Here is a 15,422-nt window from a genome sequence, read left to right as displayed (position 1 = left end):
GCATCAGAGGAAACAGCTGACCCAACTCCAGCAGGTAGTGGGGTAGGGGTGAGGGTTATTTGAAACAGGCCTCTCTGTGCTTGCATCCATCTTAACATTGCAAAGGACATATTCTGTGGCTGCAGATCCCTTTCTAATTTGTATTTCTCCTGCCCCAATCAGATTGTGACCTGGGTAAAATTCATACTAATAAAGGCATTAGCAATTCAGCATTTTGTTGCTGTCTGGGAAGGGGGCTGGCTGCATTGGTGTGCCTATTTTATCTGCTTGTTTTTTACTTGCAGCTTCCATTAAAAAAATGAAATAAAGAGATGATATTTAAATATATATATTAATTATTCTTGAGCTGCAGCTTTCTGTAAAGTAGGATGGGTGGATTGTGAGGATGAAGAAGAAGAGGAGGAGGAGGAGGAGGAGGATTGTAAAATGTGTTGCATACTGCCAAGATTCAAAGTGCAGGTGTTGTTCAAAAACAGCATCCTTGGCTGGGCTGAGGGACGGGTCCAGGCCCCTCCTTTCTCTGAGATGTGTCCTGCATGTCAGGCAGCTTGTTCTGTCCAGTGGAACCACCCTGGCTTCTGTTTCTTGGTAATGCTAGAAAGAGATGGAAAGTTGGTTGCTTTCATATATACATGCAGCAGATACTATTTCAGGAACAGAATCAGACATGCAAGAGAAATGCTAGCCTACCTCCCAACTCCGCAAAAAAATCGAGAGAGAGAATGTCAGTAAGTAAACGGAGTAAAGATTTGTGTAATTAGACCTTTTTATAACACAGGTTGTAAAGTCCCCAATCAAAGGCTCCTGCAAAAGGTTAAGTAGTCGTGGCATAAGCAGAGACATCCTTTTGTAGATTAGCAAGTGGCTGAGTGATAGGAAATAGCAGGTAGGCATAAATGGTCAATTTGCACAGTGGAAAGAGAGAAACCGCAGGGAGCCTCAAGGATCTATAATGGGGCCGGTGCTTTTTAACATATTAATTAATGAGTTGGAAAAGGGATTGAACAGGGAAGCAGCAAAATTTGCAGATGATAAATTATTCAAGGTAGTTAAATCTAAAGCAGATTGTAAGGAGTTCCACGGGGATCTTATAGCAGTGGGAGAGTTGGGTAATGAAATGCAGTGTAGATAACTGCAACAAAGTACATTTGGGAGAAAATAGCCTCAGCTTTACATACTTGACTCGCTAAGAGTACAGAATTCCATTTAAAGACAACAGTCAAGCAGACTGGCACTACGCATACCAACTGGCAAGTCTGTGGCTGGCTCCAGAAGGCAGCAAGGGAGGACATTTGCCAGGGCCCCAAGACCAACAGGAGGCCACTGAGGAAGCTGGACAGACCCTTCAAACAAAAGCACTGCTCAATTTTTGTTCTCCATAAGGAGAGGGCAAGCAGGTAATGGAGTGGACAACAGCAACTGCTGATCTCTTGGCTGGCTTTTCTGCCACCTCTGGTCATGATGAAGGGGATCCACCCTGAGCTGGGCTGGGGGAAGGGACACAGGCCCCCCAGAATCCTGGAGCTGGCCAGCTCACTATTTTAACATTACAAAGGTACAGAAAAAGCAACCGTGTGGGTCCTGTGTGAATTATGGAAGTCAAGATATATACCAGCTAACCCATGACCCCCCCCCCCGCAATCTCCCATCATTCCTATTAGCTATAGTGGTTGGAGCTGAGGAAAGTTGTAGTCCAACAATGTCTGAGAGGGTCACAGCTTCCACAGTACAGATAATATGTGGCACAGAGGCCTGCTGTCTGTCCACCTCCCCTGCCATCCTGCCCCAATGCTGTGTTGACTAGAGTAGGCCTGTTCTGCTTGCGACCAACCAAGGCAAACTTAGCCCACCTGGCATTGTACTGTGGCACACTCAGAAATTTAAGGAGGCGCAGGGTGGCCATTTTTCAGGGCTGCTATAGTTCCATGATTCCTGATCTGCTCTGAGGGTTGATCTAATCCCCCTTCCAACTCAAATGCTTTGATTCTGAATTCAGGTGCTCAACAACCAGCTTTGCTTTTGCAGACTCAGGCAGGCAACCAAAACAGGAAATGCTGTGAGCCTCTTTTAGACGTTCAGCTTGGTGGGTCGCAAGTTGCACAGGACTGGACTAGCATCAAAACTACGCCAAAGATTATGTGGCTTTGATTTCTGGCACGATTTCCAAAAATGCCTGCCTGCCACTGCTTTCCAGTAATGACTGTGCTTTGAGATGGGACCTGCCCGTGCCTGGGTGAGAGCTTCATCTTGTAAACTGCTCTGAACTTTATAATGAGAGGAACTGGGTGCAATTTTTAAAAAGTCAGTAGTTAATCATGGTTGTGGGTAAGGTGGACTGGACTGTGACTTTGAACCGCAGTCTTCAAATATATTTTTAACTTCTTGCCGCATTCACAGGCCCCCTTTTTGTGGGTTGCCAAGTTATTTGTGTGTGTGTATCTGACCTTGTCAAGCCGGTATTGTCAGTGTTTATATGCCTATTCAGAGGCTAGAGTTGCTCCAATAGTGTCTCGTGACTTGTTGTCATGTTTAAGTAAATCTAAATTAAAAGCTGGAGGTGGGATTCCCATAGCAAAGGGGATGTTTTTTCCATGTCAAATTCAAAGCAACTTCCTCTTGGGAAGATAATATGGTGAAAATTGCAAGATTTGGAAAGAGGATGGCTGTGTTGGGGAAGGATTAGGACTAAAGGGCAAGACCAGAGTCTTCCAGTAGGGGGCACTATATGGATGAGTACAGAGGCATTGCTTGGGGAAGGTAGACCGGGCTCTTGATTTGGGTCTGCATGGAATAGGAGCTGCAGTGCCCAGCAGGCTGAGCCATTTATTTCCTCCTTTGCTGAACTTAAGATACAGTATTGGTTTTCCGCTTGTGCAAAGGGTGGAGCTGAGGGTGGGAGCAGTGGAGGAGAAATGCAGCCCGGAAATCACATTAGATGTGCAAGAATCCATTAGTCCAGCTCTGAGTCTGTGCCTGGCTCCTGGTACCATCGTCATGCTGGGAGCTGAGTGCCGTAACATGATTTGCTGGTGCGTGACTGAATTGCCTTGCTGCGGCCTGAGAAGCTGCTGGAGATGGTTTGCAGGCAGAAATTCAATAGGTGAAGCTTTCCTCGTTGCTACTTCTCTGTGCCAGCAAAGATTGCGCTCTTGAATTCCTTTCTCTTGTGCAACTGTTAAAAGCACTGAGCGCTTTCGGTAAAAAGGCTGCAGGAGTCATGCTCAGAAAACTGCAATGACCGTTCATGTGAACTGGGTTTTGTTTGTGAATTTCTCCCTGCCACAAAATGGGAGAGTTGAATGGTGGACCTCACCAGTACCTTCCGGTGGTGTCCGTCTCACTTAGAGGAGTGCATAGACATGGTTTGAATACTTCTAGCAGAAAAGAGCAGGGTGGAAGAGGTGTGATTGCATGGGTTTCTCACGACTTCAGTTTCGCTTTATCCCATCAGAACTGGGGAGCTGGGTGCCAGACTGTGAGATGGTGTTTCTTCATTTCATTCGCTTTCCTCCAGCTTCAAGAGAAAGCAAGGAAAGGTATCATGCCATGCTTGCCAAGCACACCAAGTTTCAAGAGCCACCCAATTTTTCTAATTGTAAGTTTAAAAAACTCTTTAAGTATTGTCTCCTAAATTGTCATAACCCATCCTGGGACTTTAGGGTGAAAGGTGGCCTTAAAAAAAATAAATTAAGAATAAATAAAATTATTTGTTAATGAAAAACAGATTTCCTCCCAACTTAGGCTTTAACAGATCCTTATGGGGTCTTACTCAATCAGTTAAAGCCTTCGCTGGCTGCTAGGCACCACTGCCATCACTATGTGCTAATGGCACAGGAGTGGAGAACCTCAGGCACAGGAGCCCAGTGCCGCCCTCCAGCCCTCTCAGTCTGGTGCTTGAAACTCTCTTTGGGTCACACTGTTCCCTGGACCTGCTTTGCATCCTGTGGGGGTTTTTTTCTGGCCCGAGACTGAGAATGCCTGGATAGAGGACAGTTAGCACGTGAAGAGGAAACTAGCTTAGAGTGCAAAGGTAATGTTTAAATGTGTCGCTCAACCTGCTTTTTGCCTCTGGCCCTGCCCACCTTTGGCAAGTGGCCCTTGAATGATTTTCCAGGAAGGAATGTGGCCCTCGGGCTGGAAAAGGTCCTCCAAACAGCAAGGGGTGTAGGGGAACAAGAAGAAAGAAGGCCCTTCGGCCTAAGTTGCTCCCCAACCTGTGAATCCTGATAAAATTATTGCTGCCCCTTCAACCTGCAGCTTAATTTAAGCCTGATCTTGTTCCCAAATCACGTGCCCTTGCTCAGAGGGGTTGTTTTCATGACCTCTGGCAAAGAGCTCCAGGCAAATTTAGGTCTTAAGCAACACAAGCCCCAACAGGCTTTGCCTTTATGGCTAGGTTACCAGATTTTTTTCAATGAATCTGGGGACACTTTTGAACTTCAATTGATTTTGTATGGGGACTGATTTGTAAATCTGGGAACTGTCCCCGGGAAACGGGGGTGTCTGGTAGCCTTACTTTATGCTTAGCTTGTTCCTAGCTATCTGCTCCTTGCCCCCTTAGGCTCAGTGCTAGCTCTGGGCTGGATTTGGGCTTCCAGGACTGCTGCACACCAGCAGAGGGCGCTGCCACCATAGCAAGCTTTTTCGCTGCCAATTTGCTAAACATTGGATTTCCTGTTGAGTATTGAATTTTACTTACACACTCGCCTGGCACAACCGCCCTGCTTCTCTCTCTCTCTCTCGCTCACGCATAGAACACACCTGCAGACAACATTGCTGCTTCTTGACCCTCCCCCTGGTCATCCTCTGTGTGACAATTTTCTGGCCAGGGCCGCCACTGGAACATGTTGTCCAGGATGAGAGACAAGGACGCACATCCTTCCTCAGGGACATAGCCCCAAATCTCAATACAGATTAGTCACCCCTTTACACACTTTAACCAGCCCGTCATACCCACAATCAAGGTGATGAAAAGAGTGCTAAAGGATTTTCCCATCCTTTGAGCATATGCTTTTCAGTAAAATTGGAGGTTTCAAACTCATGTGAGTGATTGAGAGTATAAAACCAGGGGGTGGAAGTTATTCTGGATTAATTATCATGGAGGGAAAAAACCTGCCACTTTATGTGTATTGTGCTAGGATTTGGGGACAATGTGCAGGGAGCTGTCCGGTGCAATTTGTTGCTTTGCTTCTTTGCAAACTCTTTCCACACTGTGATTGTTTGCAGGGAAAAGCATCAAGGTCCAGCGTAGCCTGGGAATGCCCAGCAGAGGCTGCAGGGGCAGTGAGGGGCACAAGTTGAGCCGGGAGGGAAGAAGCATGACGCCAACCCCAGAATCTCCCAGCAGAGGGCACTGCAGTGTGTAGGGGTGTTTCTTCCCCCACCTGGGTGCAATGTAAAGAGACAAATGCCCTTGCCTGGCGTCTGGAGGAGATGATGTCCTTGGAGCTGAGTGCTGCCTTGGCTGCTGCACAAAGACAGTGCGTGATGTCCCGTGTGAGGCTGGTGTCTCTGGGACAGGCACCCCTCTGCATGCTAAGTGGGCAGGTTGCATGAAAGGCTGGCAGGACAAGTATAATAGCTGTAGCAGTGGTGATTGGGGGGAGCTCAGCAAGGACCCTTCCATCAGATCCCAACTTCATTCCGCACATTGCAGGTTCCCCTTTCACTTCTCTGCCAAAACCTCATCCCGCTGAGGCCTGATAAGTACTTGCACCAGAATTTAGGAGGGGGTGTTGTCAAGCAAATAGAAGGCCACGTGCATAGGCTTGCAGGCTTTGTGGGAAATGTAGAAGTGCAGGAGGTCATCACGACAGCTCCCATAGCTACAGTCCAAAAGTTAAGGCAGCTGTGTGGGTCCAGAGAGAGAGAGTTTACAAAAGAGGAAAGAGGAGTTGCACACAGCATCATACACAATTTACTAGGATCAAGGTGACTGCAATTTTATGCACAGTTTCCAGGGTGCAAGCTCCATTGAACATGGTGGTGCTTATTTCTGTCTGCCTAGGTTCAATTTATAAAACACCGAGCTTTAACAAAAGGCATCAGCAAGCAGAAATGCAACCTTCAGCTTTTAACTCGAAATGCAAAACAATACTGCAAGGAAATTTACCATTTAAAACTGATAGCCTGAAATAGGAGCCCCAACAAAGAAAAGAAATATCCCAGCCTCTGCTTATTTTCCTTATGCTCCCTTTATGCTAATGCGTCATAAAATTGAAAGCCTTGTTATCGCCTCATTCATTTGCCAGAGCAAGGAAACACCATTGGTTATCCTGACATGCCAGCATATGACATCACTGATCATGCTCTGAAAATGCCCCGTACTGCCCAGCATTCCCCCCCCCCCACTTGGGGATACAAGTTGTGCAGGCCTATACTGTCTCCTGGATGACAATCTTTGACCCCAACTAGCCACGGAAATTATATACTATTAGCAGGCAATCCTGGGGGCAGTAATCATGATCCCCACTCCTCTGAGATATAAGTGCTTCTGCCCTCCTTTCAGATCTTGCATGCCAGTTCTCTGTCTCTGCAATCAGACAGCAGGCTTCAATTCCCCCACCCGACTCCAGCTTCAAATGCACCTTCCTGTTTCTCTCTTTCTTTCCCCTTCTTTGGTTTCTCTTCAAGGGATGAACCCAGCCAACCCCCTCTGTTCAAGCACCTTCTCAGTGATGGGTTCATCGGCTGCCTCTTGGCCTCAGTTCCCCAATTTGTAAAGCGAGGCTATTAATAGCCCACCTCCTAGGGATGCCATCAGTATGAACAAGATGAATGATCTCAAAGATCACAAAGCACACACCGCACAGTGACAAAAAACGATAGCCCAAGCTATAAATAACATATCACCAGGTGGAGACTTCTGGAGCGAGCCCGAGGCAACAATCTGGAGACTGGTGCTCCAGTTGGGGTTGTCTGAACTTGAGGAGGGCTCTGATGCCTCACTATTGCCAAGAGGAGTCCTGGCTCTCTTATGGGATGTGGTCAGAGTGGGGCTGAAGGCCCACAGGCAAGGGAACGGACTGTAGCAATATGACACAGGCTGGGGGCAGAGGTATCTCTGCTCAGGATAAAAGCTCTTGTCGGTCGGGGGGTCTTCAGAATGTGAGAACTTGCTCGAAAGTGGGATTTCAGAAGATGGGACTTGAAAACCACCATATCCCTTTCCTCATCTCTCTCCTTTCCATCAGCTCACTTCGGCTCCAGGAGTACTCTAATAATATCCTCCTTAATATTGGGAGAGCGAGGAATTCATTATGACTCTGTCCCCCCTGGCAAAATATCTTTCCTGGGCTGGCGTTCCTTGTTGCTGCCTCTCAGAGCTATTTCACATGCTACACAATCCCTACAGATGTAGAACATCCTTTTCATAGGCGCTGCTGAGGAATGACGTAAGAGAACATCGGGTTATGGTGACCAGGCACCGTGACATGCTGCTTTCTCACCGCTTTGCAGCTGGTAGGCGCATCCTGGCACACATGTTACAGTTAAGTAGGTGATGTGATAATGTTGGCCTTGAGCCAGGAGGCATGATTTCAAAACTGGCCATGACCTTGGGCAAATCAGTCTCGCCTACCTTACAGGGCTGTCGTGAACATAAAACTGGGAATGATTCTAGGTTTGCAACCTTGAGTTCTGCAGAGGGTGCAAATGCCATACACAGACCTGAAGCAGATTTGCTAAGCACAACACACTGTAACATGTCATAGGTGCCATTTCTCTAGACTAAATACCACCACCAAAATTTCCTCTCTCATAACACTAGAACTCGTGGACATCCAATGCAGCTGAATGTTGGAAGATTCGGGCCAGACAAAAGAAAGTACTTCACACAGTGCATTGTTAAACTATGGAACTCACTCCCACAGGAGGCAATGACAGCCGTCAGCTTGCATGGCTTTAAAAGAGGATCAGACAAATTTGTAGAGAAAGCTATTGATGGCTACCAGCCATAATGGCTATACTCTGCCTCCGCAGTCTGAATACCAGTTGCTAGGAAGCACAGGAGTGGAGAGTGCTCTTGTGCTCGGATCCTGCCACGTAGACATCTGGGTGGTCACTATGAAAACAGGATGCTGGATTAGATGGGCCCTTGGCCTGATCCAGCAGGCTCTCCTTTTGTTCTTTACAGACAGTGAAACAGAAGTGTGCAACTGCCATGCATGCTATTTCCTACACAGAATCTATGGGAGTACATGGGCAGAGAAAACCTCAGTCCAGGAGGACAGGGAGATGAAACACTTCTTCCAGCCCACAGGATTCAGGTAGCAACAGGAATCATACCCAGCAGCCTGCCCACCTGTGCCATACTAGGGTTTCCCCCAACAGCAGGAAAAGGCTCCCAAACCTCCAGCCTTCTGCCTCAAATCACAACAAATGGTCTGTGTCCTGAGTCCTAGGAACTGCCATCAAATCCCCAAGAGATGCGAGAGACTCACACGGTCAGGAGCTTGCCTGTTGCAGCTCCAGAGAAGCCCAGGCCCTGGCACACGGCCTCCCTGCCTGCAGGCCCAGGGTGTTTCTCACACACACCAAACTCTGCAAGGTTGAATTTGAGTAGGAGTTTGGAGCGACTTTAATTACTGCCCGATCGATAGGCTCTGCTCAGCAAAGCAGAATCCAATAGGCAGCCCCAGAGGGTTGCCGAGGCTGCCGCTAACTGGAGTTGAAGGCTCTGGGGAGCCAAGGGGGGCCGTCCCTCCCCACGGCACAGGCCCTGCTGTGGCCTCTCATGCCAAGCGACAGGCGCTCGCAAGGGCTCCCAGGAGGAGGGACGGAATCGCTCCTCAGGCCCGTTTACTGCGCCCACAGACAAATGTGCTCATGGTCAGGACTAAAATGTAACAGCATGGCCCACTGCTCTGAGTGATTCCCCAATGCTTCCAATACTTCTTCCTTCATCTGCTGCAGTGGCGAGAAGGCAGTGTGGTACAGTGGTTAGTGTTAGACATGGACTGCGGAGAGCCAGGTCCAAACACCACACTCAGCCATAAATCTCGAATGGGTCAGTCACCATCTCTCAGCCTACCCTACCTCACTGGTTTGCTGTAGTGGGGGTAATGGAAAGTGAAGGCAGAAAATAAATTGCTAGAAGCCTTGGCCTTCCATTCCATTACTGACAAAGGTCTGAGCCTCTTGGGCTTGCCGATCAGAAGATCGGCGGTTTGAATTCCTGCGACGGGGTGAGCTCCCGTTGCTTGGTCCCTGCTCCTGCCAATGTAGCAGTTCGAAAGCATGCCAAAAATGCAAGTAGATATATAGGTACCGCTCCAACCGGAATGTAAACGGTGTTTTCGCGTGCTGCTCTGGTTTCGCCAGAAGCGGCTTAGTCATGCTGGCCACATGACCCGGAAAAACTCTGTGGGCGGTTCCCTTGGCCTGTAAAGCGAGATGAGCGCCGCAACCCCAGAGTCATCTGCGACTGGACTTAACTGTCAGGGGTCCTTTACCTTTACAAACTTCTGAGTAGACCAGGTTATTATTGTAGCCTAAATTCATCAGCGATAGTAGGAACCTGATCGATAGTGGGCCCATGTCCAAAGCAGAGTCCAGAGTGCCTCCCACCAATGGGTATATCTGCAGGCCGGTAACAATAGCAAACCAAACTTCCGCCTACTGGGGGGGGGAGGGAGGAGAGAGCGCTCCTTGTTTGTTCCGATTCCCCTCCACAATCTGGGCCAGGAAAAATGGCAACTGCGAGAAGGGCTGCGGCCTGTTAAACAAGGAGGCAGCAGGCACGAGGTAAGTAGTTGAAGTGGGGGCCGTTGTTAAACTGCACTTGTTTTACCTTCACTACAGACGGGATCGAGTCCGGATCAAGATACGGCGCGCGCGCCTCCAGGCACTCGTGCACCTCTTTGGCTGACCCGCCCTAGCGCGTGTACATATGCGTGCCCGCCCTGCTCGTGTGAACCTGATGCGACCGGGCAGTGGGCGCGCGTGTGTGCCCGGCTCAATCCGTGCGGGCATGTTGCTTGCGCGCGTGTGTTTACATAGCACCGAGTGTAGCGAATGCTGCGTTTCCCAGCTGCTTTCTTTTATCAATACGCCGCACCAGCGAGCTCCGTCTAAGGCTGCCTGGGCTGGGGAATGTTAATGAGGCACCAGCCACTGCGTTTATCTCCCCAGGAATAATTGGGGCGCTCGCGCTCGCTCACAAATAGAGTTCCCAAGCCCAATTCAGCACTGCCGCCACCGCAGGCCGATAAAAGTGCAATTCCCGGCTGGCGCGCGGCACAGAATGCAAATGAGTTTAACCCTTTGGGGCCGGGCAGGGAGCAACCGGAATCCCTGCCCTGAGAGCTCCCTTGACACACCGACGGGGTGGGTGCGTGGGGAGCCCTGAGGGGTCGGGGCGTTGCATGGCTCTGGAGTTACCAGGCCTCTGCGTGGAGAAGAAACTCGCGTGGGCTTTCCTCCCTTCGGCTCCCCCGCCATCAGCACGACGAGAGATTTGCAGATGTCTCTCGGCGCTGATGAAACAACGGGCCCTGCGGTGGAAGATCACCCAAAACTGGTTTACGGGAGGAGATGCTCGCCATGGCGCCCCCTGATCGATGGTCCTGCGTTGACCCCATTTGCTGGCAGAGGCCCGTTGCCATGACAGCAGGCCGGGGGCATCCGTCTCTGCCTGGACGAGCTGTGCTCACCAGGTGATTTAGCGCGAGCTGCAGCCGCCAATTTAGGTGCCAGGTCAAGGAGCCCAATTAATGAGGGACCGGAAGTGACAAGCACCCTCCCCCCCAAAAAAAAAACCCTTGACAAAGGCGGGGGGCGGGGTAGTTTGGTGTGAAAGGAGAATCCATCCAGGGAATTGACACGTGTTTCTGGAGGTGCGCTGAGGCCATGACCTCGAGGAGACCTGGGAAGGGGAGCGATCTAGGAAGGAAACCGAGCGACTGGAGGTGCAGGCACGAAGAGCGAAGGTGCCACGGCTCGGGGTAGGAAGGAGGAGAGGAGAGGCGCTTAGCAGAGACTGGAAAGGCGGCGCCCGCAGAGAGCCCGATCCCGGGAGGTTCTTCCGGAGCGCTTAATCAGTGGATCAGCGCGGGCTCTCCAAAAAGTTCTCGCCGCCCAGCTGCGCGCCAGCCCGCCTCTCGCCGCGCCAATGCGCCCGCGTGGCCCGTGCTCGCCGCTCGGCCGAAGTCGTTAAGTGAAGAGCTCTCGTTTAATGCTCGCCCGCCTGGTGCCTGCCTTCCTCCGCGCCGAGACTAGGCAACGGCCGTTGCCAGGGCTGGGCCGCGCAGTTGGAAGGCAAATGAGGGGACGGTGATGAAGGGGCAGGATTAAAAGCGGGGACTGGGGGGGGGGGGACGCGAAGCCTCGCTGGAAGGGAGGGACGGCTCCCCCCTCGGCGCGCGCCTCTTATTCGAGGCCTGCGCTGCTGCTGCTGCGATTGCTGAGGACTTTCAACAGGCAGAGACTGAAATCAGTCGCTCCTGAGGGAGAGCGAGCTAAGGAGCAGGGGCGTTGCTAGGCCCTTAAAAAGACTAAGGGCACAGCGTGACATTTGCACGTGCCTATTTACAATATGTATACAGTAGATGCAAAAAGCCACCCTGCAAGCAGAGCAAAAGAAAATTGTTCTATTTTAAGGGGTAGGAGAGAGGAAACAGAAGACCCAGAGTCTGGTGCAAGAGCTGGAAGATACATAATATTAAAAGCACCGTCCTCCCTCAATAATCCTGGGAATTGTAGTCTACCCGGCACAGAGCTACAGTTCCCAGCACCCTTAACAAACTACATTACCAAGGGCTCTTAGGGTGGTTGTAGAAACAAAAGAACAATCCTTACAAGCTCTTGCTACCTGCAGCCAACAAAAAAAAAACTCTGTCCCCCACGGCATTTGATTATGCCAATTCATTTCGGGCTACTTGGACCATGCAGGATTAAAGGTGGGGAAAGGAGTAGCATACTGTACAGGTTAGTTAAGCCATCCTTGCCTGCAGCTCCTCATAAAGGTCACACCAGGAATTAAGGAAGGGTAAGCTTGAAATATATCCCATTCTGCCCCCCCCCTTTTTATGCAAGGCCCTTTAGCAGCTTAGAAAGCCTAAATATACAATTCCATTAGCACACACAACTGCTAATACCGTACCTGTGGTGATTTAAGACCAGCGTCAAATTAAAATGCAACATCCTCCATTTACGTAAATGTAATTAAAGTCTCCTGAGATAAAAGTGTTTTTTAAATCTTTTTGCTGAAGATTTGCAGCACTTTGCACAGACAGGCTTTCCCATAGCAGGAGTTCCCATAGCAGGCACCACAATCTAGAAGGCCCTGCTCTGTATTCTCCAAGTTTCCCTTCCAGGCTAGGTGGAATGTAGACCAAGTCCTCACCAGAAATTATTTGTGGGTAAAGGAATTCATAAGAGAGATTCTGTTCCCTTGTGCAAAGCCTTCTGGGCCATATATAAGGTTTGTGCCTATATGCTGCCACATTCCCTTCCGGGGGCCACATGCCAGCAGTGGACAGGGGCAGGGTCAGGGGCAAAAGCAGGCAGAGCAATAAATTGGCAATTTATCATTGTACAGTAGACTATTTTCTTCACACACACTCATACCTCACTCTCAATCCTCTTTCCAGGCAAGCAATAAGCATTAGCAAAGTTCGAAGACATATCCCAGTCAGAGGAACACACCCAAGAAAGGTGCAAAGAATCCAGAGGGCCAGATGGTGAGATACAGAGGGCCACATTTGGTCCCAAGCCTGAGGCACCATCTCCCCCACTGCATGAAAGCATGAGAGGCAGCTACTGAGAGGGAAATTAAATGCCTTTTAAAATGGATATACTTTGTGAACTGAGTCATAAACTATCCAGAGGCAAAGAGAGGAGCTCAGTTATGCACTTTCCTTGCCTGCCAACCAGAAGAGGCACCAGTCCCCATCCCTAATGCCTTGCTGAGATATAAGAGCCCAAAACTAGGTGTGGATTGTGGTATTATTGGTGAAGAGCTGGGCATGGCAGGGCTAGGCGGGTGGGGGATCAAGAGGGAGAGGCATCCACAGAGCCAGAGGAGCCACTGGTGGCAACAGTGAGGGAGAGGGAAGTGGATTAAGACATCAGTGTGTCTGCTGAAGGATTTTAGCTCCTGCCGTTTCTTCTCATTGCTTAACAGACAGGTTTCTTGGGGTTTTCTGGTCTGCCTTTTTGATGTGGCACCTGAGACTGTGATGAAACCATTTGAAAGGCAAACGTTTCCAAAAGGAAAACCTTTCCAGTGCCACAGCTGGAGCTGCTCATTGTGATGTGGCCTAGGCCTCCCAAGGAGCGTAGGAGAGCCGTTTTGTGCCCTTTTGGGACAGAGTTGTCTATTGAATGTCCCTTCAGCTATACAACAGATCACCTTAGCAAAGAAAACATGCTTTCAGGGAGCGTGGGATGGGGAGAATGATGTAACTTCAGGCATACGAGTGATTTGCTGACAGTTGAGTGTGTTCATAGTGACTTAGGCAGATCCCCAGTCCTTTGGACACATCGGCTGGATAAAGCAGAGAGGGCTGAGGACCAGGACTCCACACCAAGTTTCCTGAAGTCTCCTTGTCTGCAGAGCTCTTTCAGCCAGAACCTGTGGCAGGGAGACCTATGCACCTTCGTAGAAGGGTGGAACGGCAAGTGTTCCCTGCGTGAATACGACACCCATCCCTGAGGTTGGTTCCACATGCTCCTTTGGGGCTCCCCCCCCCCCCCCGGCCCCTGTGGCTCTGTCTCTGCATCAGGAACCGCGCTGGGAAATGTCAGCACTTGACCTTTGCAGCTTCTGGATTAGCCTTTCTAAACAGCGGGAATGCGTTTTAGCAGGGAACAATTACCGCTGCTATCGACTGATCCCAGCGGAGTTAATGGAGTGGCAGCCAGAGGCGGGGAGGGGAGGGGAGGAAGAGAATGAGACGTGGGAGCTCCCTGCTTGTTGCCACACGTCACATGCTCCCTCGCTCTTGCATGACTAGAGCCCCTTTCACACGTACCGGCCATGTCGAGGAAACCGCTTCCCCAGGGCCAAAAACGGAACTGCATCGGAGAGGACAATCACCCCACTTTACCCAGCTGCCTCTTAGGAACATATGATGCTGCCATATTTGGAGTAAGACCATTGGTTCCTCTAGCTCAGTATGGCCTACACTGACTGGCAGCAGCTCTCCAGGGTTTCAAAAGGGGTCTTTCCCTCCCTGCCTGGAAGTGCTGGGGATTGAACCTGGGATGCAAGGCAAATGCTCTGTCACTGAGCTATGGTCCTTCCTTATTCCTTATGCTCAGGGATAGGGGAATATTTTACCTCAGGACCTGCCTCAGACCTCCTAGCGCACTCTGATGGATGTTAGAGCCACAAAGCATCTGTGTGCGACAAAGCATTGAAACATTTTCAGATAAACTTGGTGCTGTTTCCCCGTGGGGGTGATCAGTATTAGAAACTGAGATATGAAAACTAGGAGCTAAATGGCACCTTAAACCTGGGTTATGGGCTCAACAACAGAATGTCTAGGCATACTTTTTTTATAACAAGAAGACAAAGCTGAAAATGAACCAACTCAGCTAAAATATTACATTCATTTTTCACATAGTCCTTCCTCTGCCCACCCCCCAAATATTCTTAAGAGGGTCTCTTCTCCAGTCTTCTGAGAGTAGTTGGAAGTGGGGAGGCAGAAAAGGGTCCTCCTTTCCTTCCACTCCACAAGTTTAAACTGAAATTTTAGGCGCAGTACTATGCCCCAAGCTCAGAAACTGCTCGCACTAATGAAATTCCCTGTCACAAAATGCACCTAGAACAACTGGAGTTTCGAACGCTGGGGGTGATCTGTTATTGTGGGCATGTGTGTGTGACTAAAGCAACCAAGTTTTTTGGGGGGGCAGTAAATCTGATTCTGTCCCTTCCCCACTGTCATTGGCTTGACCTCCTTCTCATGCACTCACTTTGATGTAGAAACTGCTTCCATATAGTCTGGTACCCTTCCACCAGGGAATATTGAACCTGGGACACCCATTGCACATTGCATTATCAGAACACTTACGGCTGCTTCTGGTGGCTGGTCTGCAGTGGTCGAGGGATGCATACAGACAAGTTCTGCTCAAGTGGTTGCTCCCAACATGCCAGTTTCTGCAATGTATGGCCTCCCGAGCCGTGAGCAGAAGCCTGCACACGCTCTCAGACTAGTGTGGGAGGAGCAGCTATGGAGGCAGTGACAGCCGCACAGATAAAAGGAACACCAGGAAAAAGAGAGGTCCTTTCTGCTGACTTTCCCTCTTTCCTACATCAGAGGTAAGCTCACAGAAGCAGCCACACACAAGGGGATTTTGCTGTGGGCAGAATGCAAAACCATTTGATCTAGCAGCTCTGGACAACATGGGTATTCTGTTTGATCCAAGGCACATAGGGGACAAGGGGCCTTGCAGGCATACAATCATATTGACTTTGAGTC

This window comes from Podarcis raffonei, chromosome 1, assembly GCF_027172205.1.
Source record: "Podarcis raffonei isolate rPodRaf1 chromosome 1, rPodRaf1.pri, whole genome shotgun sequence".
Taxonomy (NCBI): Eukaryota; Metazoa; Chordata; class Lepidosauria; order Squamata; family Lacertidae; genus Podarcis; species Podarcis raffonei.
This window is presented reverse-complemented; position numbering follows the sequence as displayed.